Source organism: Suncus etruscus, chromosome 2, assembly GCF_024139225.1.
Source record: "Suncus etruscus isolate mSunEtr1 chromosome 2, mSunEtr1.pri.cur, whole genome shotgun sequence".
NCBI lineage: Eukaryota > Metazoa > Chordata > Mammalia > Eulipotyphla > Soricidae > Suncus > Suncus etruscus.
Window position 1 is genome coordinate 68,875,687 of NC_064849.1, and position 19,697 is coordinate 68,895,383.

The window sequence follows — 19,697 nt, forward strand, 5'->3', positions numbered from 1 at the left end:
ACTAATACAGAAGGCTTGATTAGCACCAGTCCCAGCTCAGAAAATCCATAAATACTCTCTTCAGTAACACCATGGAGATATATAACAATCTTTCAAATTGATCCATGTTAATCTAAGTTTTGATAATTCTGTTTGTCTTTGTGTTGTAACAATCTGAAGTAAATTTGTGACTAAATGGAGGCAGGCTATCGTCGTGAGTAGGAGATGGTGGACACTGGTAAAGGAAAGGTCTCACTGGTGTTGAGAATGATATTTAAACACCTAATGCCTGATACAACTGTATTATGAAAAATTTGGTAAATTACAGTGTTAAAGATAGTAAAATAAAACAAAAATAGTAAAAATTAGGTTAAAATGGGGCCCAGAGAGATAGTACAGTGATAGGACATTTGTCTTTCATGCAGAAACCCAGGACGAATGGTGGTTCGAATCCAGGCACCCTATATGGTCCCCTGAGCCAGCCAGAAGCTATTTGTAGTACAGAACAAGGAGTAATTCCTGAGTGTCATCAGGTGTGAGTCCCCCAAAAAACCCCCCCAAAAAAAACAAAAACAAAAAAAGGGGGAATGTGGAAAAGAAGTGATAATTTTTTTCAAGTGAGTTCTTTATAAAAATATGGAATGCTTCACAATTTTGCATGTCATCCTTTCACAGGGACCATGCTAATCTTGTCTTTATCAGTCCAATTTTAGTATATGTGCTGCCGAAGCGAGCAGTAGAAGTGATAAATTAATTCTATTTTATTTTTAAAAAGTCAGAAATTGAATTAGGCAGTAGTTACCTTTAACTATTGGATTTCTTTAGCAAATTGATGCTTTTGAAATGTATTTAATGGGGCCAAAGTGATAATTATAAGCAGGTAGGGTGTTTGCCTTGTATATGGTTGACCCAAATTCAATCACTAGCTTTATATATGATTTTCTCAGTTCTACCAGTATTAAGCAATGTGTGGCCCCAAAAATAAAAGTACTGAATAAATTTATAAGGTTTCTCTGTGTCCTATTGGTCCTTTTTTATTTTGAAGCGGAAGTACATCCAGTTCAAGGACTATGCTGGTCTCGTTCTTGGGGTTGTTTCTGAGGCTCCTAGGAATTAAAGTACTCATAAAGTCAGTGCTTCAGCTTATTAACATGATTTTGTTAAAAACTATATAGTCGGGGCCTGTCTGCCTGTGTTTCTGAATCCCTGAATGTTTCCTCAGAGACCTAGGGAGCACAACCCCATAATACTGTCAACTAGAAACAGCAGAAGAGCGCGGCCGCTTTGCTTTGCTGCCACACACTCTTTCTAACCAATGAACTCCACCACAACACGCAGGAAAAACCACACTACAAGCTTGACAATGGGAAACCTCGCAGGCAAACATGATGCACAGTGGGCCTGGTGGTGGCGCTAAAGGTAAGGTGCCTGCCTTGCCTGCGCTAGCCTTGGATGGACCGCGGTTCGATCCCCCGGTGTCCCATATGGTCCCCCAAGCCAGGAGCAACTTCTGAGCACATAGCCAGGAGTAACCCCTGAGTGTTACTGGGTGTGACCCAAAAACCAAAAAAAAAAAAAAAAAAAACAAAAAAAAAAACATGATGCACAGAAAATGAAGATGAAAGCTCGGATGAACTAATAAATTCCAACCACCTGATTAACTTCTCAGATAAGGAACTTAAAATAGCGATATGGAAGATGTTTGAAGAACTCAAAGAAAGCACACTACAAGCTTGACAATGGGAAACCTCGCAGGCAAACATGATGCACAGAAAATGAAGATGAAAGCTCGGATGAACTAATAAATTCCAACCACCTGATTAACTTCTCAGATAAGGAACTTAAAATAGCAATATGGAAGATGTTTGAAGAACTCAAAGAAAGCATAGATCTCTCTGAACAGAACACAAAGACAGAAATCAAAAAACTCCAAACTGAAATAACAGATCTGAAAAACACAGTACCTCAAATGAAAAACTCAATGAATGCCCTTGCCAGCAGGGTATCAGCAGCTGAGGAGAGAATCGGAGTACTGGAAGATGTGATGCAGAAAAACTCAACACAACAGAAGAAATTGGAAAAGAACCTTAAGACAAACGAACAGGCAATGGAAAAAGTACTCAAGGAATGCAAACAAATGAAAATAGAAGTCTTTGATACACTCAAGAGAAATAATGTAAGAATCATTGGAGTCACAGAGACCCAGGTAGGAGATCTCCAGGAAGAATCAACTGTCAAAGACATTATCAAAGAGATACTCCCAGAGTTAAAGATTACATGCAATCAAATCCTGCATGCCTGAAGATTACCAGCTAAAAGAGACCCAAGGAAAAACACCCCAAGACACATCCTCGTTACAATGACAAATCCCACAGATAGAGATAGAATACTGAAAGCAGCAAGATCAAAAAGGGAAATTACATTCAAAGGAGCATCCCTAAGACTTACCACAGACATGTCACAAGAAACTCTCAAGGCCAGAAGACAGTGGAGGGATATAGTGCCAAGACTGAATAAAATGAATGCCTCACTGAGAATACTGCACCTAGCCCGCCTCACATTTAGGTTTGAAGGAAGAATACATAGCTTAATGGATAAACAACAGCTCAGAAACTTCACAAATTATGAGCCAGCCTTAAAGGAAAAACTGACAGGTCTACTCTAAGACAAGAGAGACCAACAAACACAGCAAACTTATCTACAAAGATAACATTAAATCCTATGACAATAATCTCTCTCAATGTCAATGGTCTAAATTTATCAATTAAAAGACACAGAGTGGCAAAATGGGTCATAAAAGATGAATCCAACCTTGCTGCCTACAAGAAACACATCTGAATAGTCAGAACAAACATAGATTCAAAATCAAAGGCTGGAGAAAAATCTTCCAATCAAACAACACACTCAAAAAACTGGGGTGGCCATATTAATATCTGATGACACCAACCTTATACTCAGAAAAGTGGTAAGGGGCAAAGATGAACACTATGTACTAATCAAGGATATGTGCAACTGGAAGAAATCAGACTATTAAACATATATGCACCCAATGAGAGACCAGCAAATTATCTAATACAATTACTGACAAATCTAAAAGAAGAAATCAATAATAACACAATAATTGTGGGAGACCTCAACACGGCCCTATCAACACTTGATTGGTCAACCAGACTGAAACCCAACAAAAACATACTAGCCCTGAAAAGAGTAATGGAAGAAAGAGGAGTAATAAATATATAGGACACTCTGTCCCAAAAAACCTGGATACACATTCTTCTCCAATGTACATGGATCATTCTCCAGATTTGACTACATGCTGACACATAAAACATACCTCAATAAAATCAAGAGGATAGAAATCTTGCAGGCTACCTTTGCTGAACACAAGGCTCTGAATTTAGATGTGAAACTACAAAGCCACAAGAAGAAAAACTTTTAACAATTGGAAATTAGACACCCTCCTACTGAAAAACCAGTGGGTCTGAGATGAAATCAAAAAAGAAATCAAAACTTTCCTGGAAGCAAATGATAATGAAAACACAAACTGCCAGAATCTATGGGACACAGCAAAAGCGGGCCTAAGAGAAAAATTTATAGCTCTACAAGCACACATCAAGAAGGAAGAAGGGGCATACCTGAATAACTTAATGACGCAGCTCAAAAAATTAGAAAATGACCAACAACAGGGAGACAGAAGGAAATAAAGCTGCAGCAGAAATCAATGAAGTGGAAAACCAAAAAGCAATCCGAAAGATCAACGAAAGGAGAAATTGATTCTTTGAAAAATAAACAAGATTGATAGACCATTGTCAAAACTCACAAGAAAGAGAGAGAGAAATCTGATAACCCGTATTAGAAATAAAAAGGGAGAGATCACAACAGATATTGCAGAAATCCAAAGGATAATCAGAGACACTTTGAGAAACTTTATGCTACTAAACATGAGAACCTAGAAGAAATGGAAAAATTCTTGGACACTTATAACCTTCCACAGTTAAGTAAGGAGGATGTAGCATATCTAAACACCCCCATCACTACTGAGGAAATTGAAACTGTAATCAAACATCTGCCCAAAAATAAAGCCCAGGCCCAGATGGATTTCCTAATGAATTTTTCAAATCTTTCAAGAGGAGCTACTACCAATCCTAGCCAGGCTCTCCCATAAAATTGTAAAAACGGGAACACTCCCAAACAGCTTTTATGAAGCCAATATCACCTTGACACCAAAACCATACAGATATCCTGCCAAAAAAGAAAATTACAGACCAATATCCCTGATGAATGCTGATGCAAATATCTTCAACAAAGTCCTGGCAAATAGGATCCAATGCATCATCAAGAAGATCATACACTATGACCAAATAGGTTTCATCCCAGAAATGCAAGGATGGTTTGACATCCGTAAATCTATAAACATTATACACATCATCAACAAGAAGAAAAATAAAAATCACATGATTATATCAATAGACACAGAGAAAACACTTGATAAGGTCCAACACCTATTCTTGATCAAAACTCAGCAAGATGGGAATGGAAGGAACCTTTCTCAATTTAGTTGAAGCCATCTACCACAAGCCAATGGCAAATATTATCCTAAATGGAGAAAAAATAAAAGCCTTTCCTGTAAATTCTGGTACAAGACAAGGCTGTCCACTCTCACCATTCCTCTTCAACATAGTATTGGAAGTTCTTGCTATAGAGATCAGGCAAGATAAAAATATCAAGGGAATCCAGATAGGAAAGGAAGAAGTCAAACTCTCATTTTTGCAGATGATATGATACTCTACTTAGAAAACTCTAAAGACTTTACTAAAAAGCTTCTAGAAACAATAGACACATATAGGAAGGTGGCAGGCTATAAAATTAACACACAGAAATCAATGGCCTTTTTATACACCAATAATGATAAGGAAGAGAAGGAAGTCAAGAAGGCAATCCCATTCACAATAGTGTCACACAAACTCAAATATCTTGGACACAAATTGACCAAAGACGTGAAGGAACTATACAAAGAAAACTATAAAGTCCTGCTCCAAGAAATAAGAGAGGTCACACGGAAATGGAAACACATACCCTGCTCATGGATTGTCAGGATTAACATCATTAAAATGGCAATACTCCCCAAAGCATTATACAGATTTAATGCAATCCCCTTAAAAATACCCATGCATTCTTCAAAGAAGTGGATCAAACACTTATGAAGTTCATCTGGAACAATAAACATCCTCAAATAGCTAAAGCAAACATTGGGAAAAAGAATATGGGAGGAATTACTTTCCCCAACTTTAAACTTTACTACAAAGCAATAGTTATCAAAACAGCATGGTATTGAAATAAGGACAGGTCCTCAGATCACTGGAATAGGCTTGAATACTCAGAAAATGTTCCCCAGACATACAATCACCTAATTGTTGATAAAGGAGCAGGAAATCCTAAATGGAGCATGGAAAGCCTCTTCAACAAGTGGTGTTGGCAATTGGCTAGCACTTGCAAAAAATTGAACTTAGACCCCCAGCTAACATCATGTACGAAGGTAAAATCCAAATGGATTAAAGACCTTGATTTCAGACCCGAAACTATAAGATATATAGAACAACACATAGGCAAAACACTCCAGGACATTGAGACTACAGGCATATTCAAGGAGGAAACGGCACTCTCCAAGCAAGTGAAAGCAGAGATTAACAGATGGGAATATATTAAGCTGAGAAGCTTCTGCACCTCAAAGGAAATTGTGCCCAGCATACAAGAGCCCCCCACTGAGTGGGAGAAACTACTCACCCAATACCCATCAGATAAGGGACTAATCTCCAAGATATACAAGGCACTGTCAGAACTTTAGAAGAAAAAATCATCTAATCCCATCAAAAAATGGGGAGAAGAAATGAACAGACACTTTGACAAAGAAGAAATACAAATGGCCAAAAGACACATGAAAAAATGCTCCACATCACTAATCATCAGGGAGATGCAAATCAAAACAACTATGAGGTACCACCTCACACCACAGAGAATGGCACACATCACAAAGAATGAGAATAAACAGTGTTGGCGGGGTTGTGGAGAGAAAGGAACTCTTATCCACTGCTGCTGGGAATGCCGTCTAGTAAAACCTTTATGGAAAGCGATATGGAGATTCCTCCAAAATCTGGAAATCGAGCTCCCATATGATCCAGCTATACCACTGCTAGGAATATACCCTAGGAACACAAAACTACAATTCAAAAACCTCTTCCTTACACCTATATTCATTGCAGCACTATTTACCATAGCAAGAGTCTGGAAACAACCAAGATGCCCTTCAACAGACGAATGGCTAAAGAAACTGTGTTACATATACACAATGGAATATTATATGTAGCTGTTAGGAGAGATGACATCATGAAATTTTCCTATACATGGATGTACATGGAATCTATTATGCTGAGTGAAATAAGTCAGAGAGAGAGAGAAAAATGCAGAATGGTCTCACTCATCTATGGGTTTTAAAAAAAAATTAAAGACATTCTTTTTTTTTTTTTTTGGTTTTTGGGCCACACCCGGCGGTGCTCAGGGGTTACACCTGGCTGTCTGCTCAGAAATAGCTCCTGGCAGGCACGGGGGAACATATGGAATACCGGGATTCGAACCAACCACCTTTGGTCCTGGATCTGCTGCTTTCAAGGCAAACACTGCTGTGCTATCTCTCCGGGTCCTAAAAGACATTCTTGCAATAATAATTTTCAGACACAAAAGAGAAAAGAGGTGGAAGTTCTAGCTCACCTCAGAAAGCTCACCACAAAGAATGATGAGTTTAGTTAGAGAAATAACTACATTTTGAACTGTCCTAATAATGAGAATGTATGAGGGAAATGGAAAGCCTGTCTAGAGTACAGGCGGGGGTCAGTTTGGGAGGAGGGAGATTTGAGACATTGGTGATGGGAATGTTGCACTGGTGATGGGTGATGTTCTTTACATTACTGAATCCTAAACATAATCATGTATGTAATCAAGGTGTTTAAATAAAATATAAAAAAATCAATAGTTAAAGGAAAAAAAGAATGAAAACAAAATAATCAATATCACTATGTAATTAAAAAATTACTATGAAAAATTTGTAATCCACTTTGGTCAAAATAAAAATTTTAAAAAAGTAGGAAGAAAGGAAGAAAGAACAAAAAGTTATAACAATAAAATAATATTGTTCATGTAGTAATGAGCACAGAGTCAGGGAAGATCATTTCAGTTTTATTTTTCTATAACAGACATAGGTAGCTTAAGCTAATTCTTACAAATCTGTCTGCATAATGCATATGCATGCACATAATAGCTGTTAGTTCCTACTTTTAGTTGTTTCATTGATTTTCTTTAACATTGAATATAAAGAATTTAGATGTATTTTGTATTAATTCTTTATGTTGTAATCCTTAAGTCTCTCCCTACTGAAATTATACTGCATTATTTCACTAAAATGTCCCTGTATTCACTCCTCCCATCCAGTCTCCACCATAGTTTCCCTCTGTAACCACCCTAGTTTTTAATGAGTGTAGGGGTTAGTGACATATGTCAGTAGTTATTTAGATTCATTTTACGTTTTTGCTATTGTGAACAATGCTATGAATATAGACATACAAATAATAAAATTGTTTCAAACAACTAAAAAAAATTACCTCATAATAGCACTAACATGTCTTTTTCAGGATCATTTTCTCAAGAATGTACTGTGGTTTTGAAGGTCTGTACATTGTGTGAGATATCCCAACAGATTAATACAAAAACAGATAAAAGAATACAACTGTATTCTATTACAAAAAAAAGAACATTTCAAAATTTTGAAACACTTCTCACTGAATTGTTGTTAAAGAGACAAGAAGATCCTTGTTAGAGAACAAGGATCGGGGACATTTGATCCCATTCAGTGTCCTGCTGAAGAATCTCTAGAGCTAAATTCTCAGAATCAACACTCTCATAAGCATGGAGTCCAAACTGAAATACTCAACTTTGAAATGTATTCTCAAAGAGCCAGGTTGTGAAATGGAAGAAAACCTGGATTTACTAAGGTGAAAGGAAAATTGTATACCTGAAAATCCATTGTAAACAAGTATGTAAATTCAGGTGTCTCAATAAAAATTTTAAATAAAGGAAAATTTGAAAACAAAACAACAACAATGAAAACAAAACAGAAGGTGGACTGATAGAGAGGAAGGGTGTTTGCCTTGCATACTGCCAACCTGGGAAGCCAGGTTTGTTCCCAGGCAACCCATATGGTCCCCGAGCATGCCAGGAGCGATTTTTGAGCACAGAGCCAAGAGTAACACCTGAGCGCCACCAGGTGTGGCCCAAAAGACAAAACAAAACAAACAAACTTAAAAAATGTTTTTGTTGGGGCTGGCTACCATTTGCCTTGCACACAACTGATCTGGGTTCAGTTTCTGGCATACCATATGGTCACCAGTGCCTGCCAGGGGCGAGTTCTGAGACTGAAGAGCCAGAAGTAACCCTTGAATGCTGTCAGGTGTGACCCAAAAACAAAAACAAATGTTTTTGTTAAAATAACTGAAGTATAGAGTTAAAAAGCTATTGAGAGGCCAAAACGGTAGCACAGGAGAGTCGGATGCTTGCCTTGCACACAGCAGACCTAGGTTCGATCCACAACATTCCATATGGTGTCCCAATGCCTCCAGGAGTGATTTCTGAGTACAGAGCCAGGAAACCCCTGAGTAACGCTGGGTGTAGCCCAAGAACAAAAAACAAAACAAAACAAAACAAAAAAGGCTGTTGATAATTGAGTTTTAGTCATAGAATGTTTCAATATCCATCCCTTCACGAGTATACTAGTATTTGTTTCCCACCATCAATATCCCCAGTTACGATCCCATCTCCCATTCTCTACTGCTTCTATAGCAAACACTTTCTCTCTTCTCTCTTCCCTCTTTTCTCTCCTCTCTTCTCTCTTTTCTCTCTCCTCTCTCTCTTCTATCTCTCATTTGTCTCTCCCCTCCTTTCTTTTCTTTTAGGCACTGTGGTTTGCAATACTGTTACTGAAAGGATATCATGCATATCATTTTATTTCCTTTCAGTTCCCAGTCCTTGTCCAGAGTGATCACTGCCAATCATTTCTGTCATAGTGGCCCCTTCTCTTTTTCTTTGTTTGCTTTTGGGCCACACCTGGCAGTGCTCAAGGGTTACTCCTGACTTTACACTCAGGAATCACTCTTGGGGATCTAACCTGGGTTGACCTCGTGTAATGCAAATGCCCTACCCACTGTGCTATCGCTCTGGCCCCAAGTGATTTATCAAATTGTGACATGAAGGGGCTGGAGATCAAAGCCCTTGTCTTGCACGAAGTTGATCTATGGTATTGCATATGGTCCACTAAGCAAGAAGGACTGCCAGGAAGGACTCCTAAAAGCAGATCCAGGAGTAATCCCTGAGCGTTGCTGGGTGAGGCACAATTCCCACCTCCTGTCAATATGTGGCATAAAAGTTGATGAAATATCCAGAATCAACCAGAACATTTAAGAGTCTTCAGGACTTTCTAGTAATTTTTGGAATATCCACATTATTATTTATATAATAGTAAGATTATTAGATATTTGGATATTTTCTGTGATAATACTTTCCATAAAACCTTAGAGTACCAAATAAGTTTCATTTTTATGTGTTATTTATAGGGACAAAGTAATTATTATGAAAGATCTTCAGAGCTCTTCTAATACCTTCCATTTTTACTGTCCCTTTCTACAAACAGAAATGACTTTCGGGGCCGGAGAGAGAGCATGGAGGTCGGGCATTTGCCTTGCATACAGAAGGATGGTGGTTTGACTCCCAGCATCCCATATGGTCCCTCTGCCTGCCAGGAGTGATATCTGAGAGTAGAGCCAGGAGTGACCCCTGAAGACTGCTGGGTGTGACCCAAAAACCAAAAATGAAACAGAAATTATTTTCTTAAAATTTTGATTTCTGAGAAACAATGTCTCACAAAAGGTTTAAAAATTGCCACAAAACAATATCATTTACTCATTTAAATACAGTAGCAAGACTTTAAAGCTATATTTAAAACTTAAATTTTTTAAAGCCAAAGCTAGTTTTCTTTAAAGATCTGTTAACAGGGGCTAGAGGAATAGTATAGCTGTAGGGTGTTCGCCTTGCATGCTGCTGACCCAGAACAGACCCGGGTTCAATATCTGTCATTCTCCACAGTCCCCCAAGCCTGCCAGGAGTGATTTTTGAGTGCAGAGCCAGGAGTAACCCCTGAGTACAGCTGGATGTATCCGCAAAATCAAAATACCAAACAAACACACACACACACACACACACACACACACAAACACACACACACATACACACACACACAGATCTGGTAACAACAGACATGAATAAAATTTTTATATGACATATATTTCCATTTACTGGAAAGTATAAATTTTAATTTAAAATATTATTACCGCTACCTGTTTTTTTGTTTGTTTATTTTGTTTGTTTGTTTGTTTTTTAGTGTATTTTACTGGAGTGTTTGGATAATACCCAACAGTGCTCAAGGACTCTTTCTGGTTCTATGTTCAGGAGTGACCTCTGGCAGTACTGGGATTTGAACAAGAGTCAGCAAGATGCAAGGCAGCACCTACACCTCTCTGCTATCGTTAAGGACTGAAATTTTTAATTAAGAACATTACAAACATTTTGGGCTACTCTTTACTTTAAAGTGACTATGCTCCTTTTATTTCTCCTAAATGTTGCTAAAAAAAAAAACAAAACAAAACAAAAAACACGTTTATTTGTCAGTCAAGCAGCCTGATTTCTACTTGAAGCTGGATCATGGCCTGTAAAATAAGTCACATCCTTCACATCCACCACTGGGAAAGGACACTAAAACAAGGAAGTTCAGTGAGGACTGATTTCCCCTTCTTTGTAATACATTTATAGCCAAGACTGTGCGCAGACATATTCTTTATCTTGTTATTTGGCCTGAGGAATGCAGGATATTAAAATTGAGGCAGGCAAGATGTTTAAGATAGCTTTGCTTATTTCCCTTTGTTCTTTGCTATTTCTGATATCACTGAGTTCTCCAGTTTACTTTGCGCAAGGGTTGTTCAGTACAAATGGCTTCCAAAGAGATAACCAGGAATTAAGGATTAGGGCATAAGGGCTATATAACTTTCTCCATTTCCCCTGGTGAAAAGAGAAGAGCAGCAGAAAGATGAGATTCAAATGCTAAGAGAAGCTTCGGCTGGCAACAACTCACTCTCTTCAGCAGCTCTGCTAAAGGGTGGCCTGGAACATTACCCACCCATTCTCAAAGCCTTTGTTTTCTTCTGAAGGGAAACCTCTGAAGCAACTCCTACGCTTTCCTACTTGAAAACCAAGCCCTTTGTCATCCTTGTAGAGTCTAAACCTCTCAGATCCACTCATTGCAAGACTTTTCTTTTATTCTTCCTGGGACTAAGTTCAAGAACCAGGTAAGCAACTAATTAAGTGGTCTCAGGAGGATTAGAGAGGAAACCAGAGTAGCTGAGCATAGCATGGAGAAAACCTGACAAACATCAGCTGAAGATATGCTGGGGGTCTCAGTGCAGCTAGCATTTAGGCTACAAAGAGAACCCATGAAGCTGGAGAGAGAGTAGCCCCCATGTTTCTCTCCAGGGAAGAAACATCTCTTCTTTAGAATACAATGGCATCTGTTTAGGAGGTCCATGCCAGGCAGTGGGCTGTTCTATTGTTATAGGACAACAGAGATCTTGTCAGCCTTAATCCTGGATTCACAGAGGTATCTTTGGGTTATAACTTGGATCATGGTATATTTAAAAGGGTTTTCTATGGATATTTCAGAGCACTGGGTAAAAATATTTTTTCTATTTCCTTATGTATTTTTGATGAAAAACAAAACAACCAAAAAGAAAAGCCTGGCAGGATGTTAGTTTAGTTCTGAAGCCAAAACTTAAGAGGAAGATTGGGCTATTTCTAGTAAGTAAGAGTCAATAATAGCTCTGAAGAGTATATAGGATTTTGATGGTAAATCTTTTGGGGGGAACTAGGGGATGTTTTGTTTTCTGGATCACTTCAATGAGGCTTGGGATTTACTCCTTAGTGGTTCTGCACTCAGGGATAATTCCTGACAGTGCTCAGGGTATACTGTGGACCACTCTTGGCAGTGCTTGGGGATATTGGGGGATATAGTGGATATGCTGGGTGCAAAGAAAGCACTCTACTCATTGTATTATCTCTCGAACACCCACTAGCTTACAAATTATTGCAGATAAGAGGCATCTGTCTGAGTTGTGGAATGTGACTAAGGAGACCTGAAGTGGGAGTGGGGGTCTCATCCTCAGGGGCTGCTTTTCCTCCATTTTGTCTTTCCTAGGTAAGTCCTACAGGCAAGTAAGATCACCATGGTTCTGAAGAAATCCTTCATCTTTACACCCCTGTTGGTCCTGCTGCAGGTGCTGCTGCTCGTGTGGGTCCAGCCTTCCATGGGCAAGGAATCTCGTAGCAAGAAATTCCAGAGGCAGCACGTGGACTCCGAAGGTTCCCCCAGCATCAACTCGAATTACTGCGATTTGATGATGAAGCGCAGGAAAATGACACAGGGATGATGCAAGCCAGTGAACATATTTTTGCACGAGCCCCTGCCAGCAATCCAGGCTGTCTGCCGTGAGCAAAGCATCCCCTGCAAGAATGGGCAGCCCAACTGCCACAAAAGCAACTCCACCATGAACCTCACCAACTGTCACCTGAAGAAAGGCGCCAGAGATGCCAACTGTGCTTACCAGACCATCCGGAAAGAGGGGCACATCACTGTGGCCTGTGAGGGCGACCTGTACTTGCCTGTCCACTTTGATGGTTTGGAGGCTGAAGACTGAAGTCAGAGTGGAAGATCCCACTTCCCTCTTTTGTCCTTGGAAAGGAAATAACTCTAGTTATTGCTTTGATCCAAAACACACGTTTTCCTGGCCTTCTGTTTGTCCCATGAGATTTAGGGGCTAAGTAGTGGGTTGTGAAGCAGTCCCCATGTTAACCATTCATTGTTTCTTTAAATTAAACCATTGCAACTGTCACTCTGAAGCTGTCCACATTTAGGATCTTCATGTGTGATTACTTCCCTGCAATTTGTGAAGCTGTAAATATATTTGTTTTGGTGGGCAGAAGATATAATAGTTATGTTCCATATTCTTCTCTCTCTCTGTATATATATATATATTTATATATATATTTATATATATATACAGAGAGAGATTTTATTCTTTATTATTTTATTCTTGTCTATTATTGTTTTGTTTTTGATACCCCAAGTAGTGCTTAGGAGATTAACAGAACTTCCACGAAACTTTTCTGCAAAGCACAGTCCAGAATTTCTGGAGCTGATCAAGGAAACATGTGATGCTAGAGATATAAGTAGGGTCAGCTGCATGACAAGACTTGTGCCTTAACCCCAGAACTATCCCTCGGGTTTGTCCTATAGATTTTGTTTTGTTTTGTTTTGTGTTTTGGTGGGCCACACCTGGTGATGCTCAGGGGTTACTCCTGCTTATGAGCTCAAAATTGCTCCTGGTTTGGGGGACCATATGGGATGCCAGGAGATTGAACCGCTGTCCATCCTAGGCTAGCGTGGGCAAGGCAGATGCCTTACCACTTGCACCACCACTCTGGCCCCTTCTGTAGATTTCTTGTTGCAAAAATAGAGCTTTTAAGTATGGCTGTTTTAGATGAAAAGGAGTTCTTATCTGTGATACTGTCACGGGATACTGTCATGTTGTATGAATTAAGAAGAAAGTTCAAACACAAAAATCTCAGGACAGAGAAAAGATAGCATAACCTCAGAGTAGGGAAGAGAAGTCAATGAATTATGATAGAAATTTTCTGGAATTTCCCATGCTCCCCTTTTTCATTTTGGCACTGTTGTGAACAGGGGTCACACTCCTAGCACACCAGGTTCTCACATTTAGTTCTGCTCTGGTTTTAGAAGAGTCACATGCACAAACTGTGGTGTTTATACATGCTCTGGTTGTGGTGCTTGCTAGGAGTCACTGCTGTGTTCACACAAAGATTTCCAGTCCATGTATTCATACATCTCTTGAGTCATGGTGCTCACTGAGGTTGTACCCTTCCTGTGGTCCCTCACTCACACTTGCTATGTTACAGCATGAAGTTGTTTTCAGTACCAGGGATCACAGACAGCAGAGCAGTCAAAGGACCATGTTCACACATGTGTAGCTCTGGGATTAAACTCTCAGTCTCATACTTGCAACAAGGCAGGGGCTTAAGTCACTGAGCTCTCACTCAGGCCCTTGGAGCTGATTTTGTTTCTGCTTTGAACTAAACCGAAACAATGATCATCAAGAACTAGGTAAGTTGCAATTTACCCATCAGAGCCAGAAGAGACCTGAGGGGCCGGAGAGATAGCATGGAGGTAAGGTGTTTGCCTTTCATGCAGAAGGCCAGTGGTTCGAATCCTGCCATCCCATATGGTCCCCTGAGCCTGCCAGGAGCGATTTTTGAGCATAGAGCCAGGAGTAACCCCTGAGCGCTGCTGGGTGTGACCCAAAAACAAAGAATAAAGAAGGACCTAGATATCATCTAATTTAGGGAGATCAAGAAGCCAGTATGTGTGCACCAATTTTAATTGTAAATATTATCCTGGAAAGTTGTAGAAAATCTTTTTTTTTTTTTTGTTTTTCGGGCCACACCTGCTGTTGCTCAGGGGTCACCCGTGGCTCTGTGCCCAGAAATCTCTCCTGGCAGGCTGGGGATGTGAGATACAGGGAATTGACCTGAGTCCATCCCCAGTCGACTGTATACAAGGCAAATGCCCTACCGCTGTGTTATTGCTCCAGCCCCAGGAAATTTTTCTTAAAAATATTTTTTTTTAATTCATACCCAGATATGCTCAGAGGTTACTTCTGGCTCTTCTCTCAAGAATTTCTCTTGGTGGTACTTAGGGAATCGTTCCTTGATGCCAAGCATCAAACCAAGTTCAGGCACATGCAAAACAGGTGTTTTTCCCCTTGCACTAGCTTTCAACTCCCCTGTAGAAAACCTTCTAAACCAGCATGGTTGAACAGTAGTCTTTATAAGAAGAAACAAGGGGGAAGTGGTCATCCATTGGTCATTTCTGATCTGATGAAACCTTTGACTTTGGCAAAAGAACAGCAACTGGTGTCTTAGAAAGGCTCAACATCTTGTTTATCACTCACTGCTAGTTGGTGACTCAGCTGGGACTAGATCCCTAGTATCCTGGTATTTGCCAACCTAATTCTTTCTGCCACTAAACACTAAATGTCCCCCTCTTTCTCTAAATATTTTAAAGGCATGATATCTCCCTGAGGTCACCTGTTTGCTCTTTCCCAGTTTATCAGTGTAACTGGCATGGGAGTGGACTCACCTCTTGCCCATTCCTTTCCTGCTGTTGTGAAAGGATTGACTCAATCAGCTCTTCATTCTTTCATTTTATTCCCTGGTTCATGTTACTCCTGGAACTCCTCAAGGTCAGAGAACTAAAAAAAATCCAGCTTTTAACCAGCTGTTATGATCAGTTTTACTAATGTGTCAATCTATGTCATTTATATAAAGATTAGGAGCTTCTGAGTTTTTCTTCTTTAGAAAAGTAATTCTTTAGCCCTGTAAACATCTGTATGAGGAAGATCTGAAGTAGAGAGCTGCAGCAGGCAACATTTGTTGAATAAAGGCTTTTACTCCTTACTAGTAGTTTGGATGGAGAAGAAAAAGAAACTTTGGGGTTGAATCGATAACACAGCGGGTAAGGCTTGCATGTCTTGCATCCAGTCGACCTAGGACAAACCTGAGTTCAATTTCCCAGCATCTCACATGGTCTCCTGAGCCTGCCAGGAGCTATTTCTGAAGGCAGTGCCAGGAGTAACCCCTGAGTGCCACAGGGTGTGGCCCTAAATAATAAATTAATGTTGAAAGAAAGAAAGAAAGAAAAAAAGAAAGAAAGAAAGAAAGAAAGAAAGAAAGAAAAGAAAGAAAGGAAAGAAAGAAAGAAAGAAAGAAGAAAGAAAGAAAGAAAGAAAGAAAGAAAGAAAGGAAAGAAAGAAAGAAAGAAAGAAGAAAGAAAGAAAGAAAGAAAGAAAGAAAGAAAGAAAGAAAGAAAGAAAGAAAGAAAGAAGAAAGAAAAAAGAAAAAGAATTTCAAGGTACAGTTTCTGCCAGAATTCGTATGGAGTTCACCTCACCCTAGTCCTCAATCCCAAAGACACTCAGTTTCAGTCATGCTAACTCTAAAAGTTTCGTTTAGAGCCTTCATGGAGGACTCTGCTGCATCTAGATCTTATATTTACCTGTTCTTCTGGCTTGTGAGCCCCTCCCATTTTCTGGACCTGGGATATGATGGGAGTTTCATTTGGGGGTTGATGTCATGGGGAAAGACGGTGGAGCAGGCACAGTTCAGCCCTCCAGAATGTATTTGGGAGAGAGCATATTGAATAGGAGCACCTGTGAGAAGAAAGAAACCTCTTCTGGATAGGGTTTGTCAAAAAGAGAATCCTCAGTCATCTGGACAAAAACACATGAGAGATTTTCTTACTGAGGGAAAAACATTTGTAGTCCACCATGAAAGAAGAACTAAGCATTTCCAGAAGATGAATTGTAAGATAAGAATTACAATTCAGGGGTTCATATGCTAAAAGAAGGATCTGCTGGAGATAAGAGGTGATCATATTCAAGGATATTCAATTTTGTATGAAGGATAATATCAAATTTCTAAGATTCTTAAAATCAAACAACTTTGGGAAATTCTAAATTTTCAATAGAAGGTAAATAAATAGGGCCCGGAGAGATAGCACAGCGGCGTTTGCCTTGCAAGCAGCCAATCCAGGACCAAAGGTGGTTGGTTCGAATCCCAGTGTTCCATATGGTCCCCCATGCCTGCCAGTAGCTATTTCTGAGCAAACAGCCAGGAATAACCCTTGAGCACTGCTGGGTGTGCCCCAAAAACCAAAAAAAAAAAAAAAAAAAAAAAAAGAGAAAGCAAATAAATACATTTTTACTTTCCAGTTTCTCCTATGGTTGCTTTAATGTCCTGACAGCACCCTAATGGCCTCTGCACCTACTCTTCTCCTGACTTTTTCTAGAAAACTCTCCCTTCAGCGTCAGTAATCCATGGGCTCCCTGCCCAGCATTTCCCTACATCAAACCAAGACAGTCCTCTGAAATGAGTTGCTTCCTCACCTTATAACTACATAGAACTGTCAACTACAGATCCATTTTCTGTCACTATCATTTTGTCTTTTCAAAAAGTTATACAAATAGAATGAAACAACAGTGAATATGCAAGATTGGTTTATTTTACTCCATTTGATGCTTTTCTTTTACTTATTGTTTTGGAGGGGGCACACTCAGGGGTGTTCAGGGGTTACTCCTGGCTCTGTGATCAGGAATCACTACTGGCAGGCTCAATGTAGGATATGAGATGTGGGGCTTGAATCACAGGTCTGCCATGTGCAAGGCAAACATATTACCTGCTGTACTGCCTCCTCCACATTATGCTTTTAAAATGTATTCAGGATATTATCTGGACCAATCATTAATTCATTGTTTTATTTGCTTGCTTTTATTTGTTTATTTGGGGCCCACACTGGGGAATTCCTCAGCATTACAGCAGCTCTGTCCTCAGGATCACTTCTCAAGGTGCTTGGAGAGCCATAAAATATTTGGATCAAACCTAAGCTTTGTATAGGTAAAGCATCTGCTCTAATTCAGTAATGGTATTGCTGAGTAGTAAGTAGTCTATTGAACAGATATAAAATAGCCTTATTTTTTCACTCACTGAAAGGATATTTGAGTTTCTTGTATTTTGGATGACTATGGAGATTACTGCTATAAGTATATGTTCGCATATTTTTGATCTGAAGATTAGTGGAAGATTTGTGAATCAATGGACTGTCACCCCACCACAATCTTCCTGTGTTACCTACTTGAGGATAAGACCTGCCCATTTCTGGGAGGGGTCTTTGGGAGGTATCAAAAGGTTTGCCTCAGAGGCAGGAAGAGGATTAGGAGGATTGATTGAGGGAGATTCTTCAAGAGGGATGGAAGAAGAGGCAGCAAGAGGAGACATGGTGGAGAGAAGTTAAGATGCAGGGCAAGCTCAAGAGAGCATGCTTAAATAGGTTTAAGATTATAAGCCACAGATGTTGGCCAGGGCCTTAATAAAGATGATGTGTCCTGAAACCTGATTGCTCTGAATTATTTTCTTGTCACTATGAATTATTTCCTCGCTGCTACCCTGAACCCTCAGACTCGCTGGCTGGAGGGAGTTGCAGACACATGGCCTGGACCAGCAGAGAAAGTTTGCACCCTCCATCCATCCCATCACCATCCAGCCCAATCTGGAATTATAAGGTGGGGAAGGGTGTCCACACTCACTCCAAATAAAGTTCTATAGTCACTAAGCTATGTCTAGCACTCATTCAATTACATAACAAAAACCTTCTATCCCTCACCTATTATTAGTTTCTCCCTCCTTCCATCTAGGAACTGAATATCTTTTGTTCCACAGATGAGTGACTTCACACAGTACTTGTCTTTGTAGTTATGTTTATTTTACTCAACATAATGTCTTTCAGGTTAATCCATTTTGTCACAAATGGAGGGGCATACTTTCTTTCTTTGGTGGAGATAGATCCCAATTGATATTTAAGAGACATGAAGACCCCATAAAGAGTTCTTGGCCAAGTGGGCCACAAGCTCAGTGGAAAGGCCCAAAGATACAATGCATATGTTACTGATGGCTCCAGGTTCATAGCTTGGGAACCTCCAGGACTGCACATGATAGTACTCAGAGAACTATGGGGTGTCAGGAATTGAAGCCAGGTAAAGAATATTCTAAACATATGCCCTATAATAACCCTTGCCCCCAAGAATTACACCTACTTTTAAAAGATCAAATAATATACTATTTCATCACGAAGCATCAAAGATATGAACATTAAAGTCAGTATGAGATATCACTGTTGGCCAAGAATTATTGGTCACCTGTCCTATTTCTTCTTTCTCCCCCCATATTTTCCTCCTCTTCTACCTCTTTTTCTTCCTTCTCCTCCTCCCCCATCTCCTCCATTTTCTCTTCTTTTTCTTTTAATTTTTGGGCCACTCAACTGATGGCTATGCACTCAGGAAATACTTCTGGTGGTGCTTGGGGAACCATATAAGATTTGAGAATAGTAACTGGATCTGTCACATGTAAGACAAGTATCCTACCCACTGTACTATCTCTCCAGCCCCCAGTCCCAATTTATTTTTAATTGAATTATATGCCTATATCGTGTAATATAGATTCACTTTAACAAAATCACATTGTAAATAGGTTATTGGCTTGAACTATAAAGTGAAACCTCACTTAAAGGTGCAAGATTGTGCTCATGGAATCTAAACCTCATTACAATTTATTGAAATTCAAATATTTTTGGTGTAATCCTTTCCATCTTTAACAATTAGTGTCTTTATACAATTTTGTTTCACAATTTATTTATAAATATTCAGAAAATGAAAGAGGAAGGCATGGAACAATCATTTTCAAGAAGAATCATTTCCTGAATAACCTAAAGGATTCTGGGTTGAAGTCATTCATCCAATAGGCTCTCATCTTTTACCATAATATATGGAGTTACTAAAGTGCATGTATTTATATATTTCATGTTATAATAAAATGTCTCCTTGAAAGTTAAACAATTTATTAAATAATCAAAGTGAGGAGCTCAGGAACAACCCAACAAATTTTAT

At 39.4% G+C, this 19,697-nt stretch overlaps 3 protein-coding genes, 1 non-coding gene and 2 pseudogenes across 6 annotated transcripts in view; 4 read left to right on the forward strand and 2 right to left on the reverse strand.

The window, feature by feature from the left end:
- LOC126001428 (ribonuclease pancreatic-like) overlaps window positions 1–19,697 on the forward strand; it is a 189,173-nt gene that overhangs the window by 97,029 nt on the left and 72,447 nt on the right. The window contains exon 1 of one of the 2 annotated variants that reach the window (XM_049768694.1): window positions 11,318–11,439. The exons of the other annotated variant lie outside the window; for it this stretch is intronic. The gene's annotated coding sequence lies outside the window, so the exon portion shown is untranslated. Of the gene's footprint in view, window positions 1–11,317; window positions 11,440–19,697 lie in introns of those variants that run through there. 2 annotated transcript variants of the gene reach the window in all.
- The window catches only part of LOC126001426 (ribonuclease pancreatic-like), a 459,609-nt gene that overhangs the window by 97,016 nt on the left and 342,896 nt on the right, over window positions 1–19,697 (forward strand). The window contains exon 1 of one of the 2 annotated variants that reach the window (XM_049768689.1): window positions 11,423–11,439. The exons of the other annotated variant lie outside the window; for it this stretch is intronic. The gene's annotated coding sequence lies outside the window, so the exon portion shown is untranslated. Of the gene's footprint in view, window positions 1–11,422; window positions 11,440–19,697 lie in introns of those variants that run through there. 2 annotated transcript variants of the gene reach the window in all.
- LOC126001438 (ribonuclease 4-like) overlaps window positions 1–19,697 on the reverse strand; it is a 117,800-nt pseudogene that overhangs the window by 87,218 nt on the left and 10,885 nt on the right.
- LOC126002248 (U6 spliceosomal RNA) lies at window positions 610–716 on the reverse strand. The gene has a single exon (XR_007493005.1). It is a non-coding gene; the product is annotated as a U6 spliceosomal RNA (small nuclear RNA).
- LOC126001424 (ribonuclease pancreatic-like) overlaps window positions 11,353–19,697 on the forward strand; it is a 260,537-nt gene continuing 252,192 nt past the window's right edge. Inside the window, exon 1 of the mRNA XM_049768685.1 lies at window positions 11,353–11,439. The gene's annotated coding sequence lies outside the window, so the exon portion shown is untranslated. The remainder of the gene's footprint in view (window positions 11,440–19,697) is intronic.
- LOC126001430 (ribonuclease pancreatic-like) lies at window positions 12,334–13,012 on the forward strand (annotated as a pseudogene).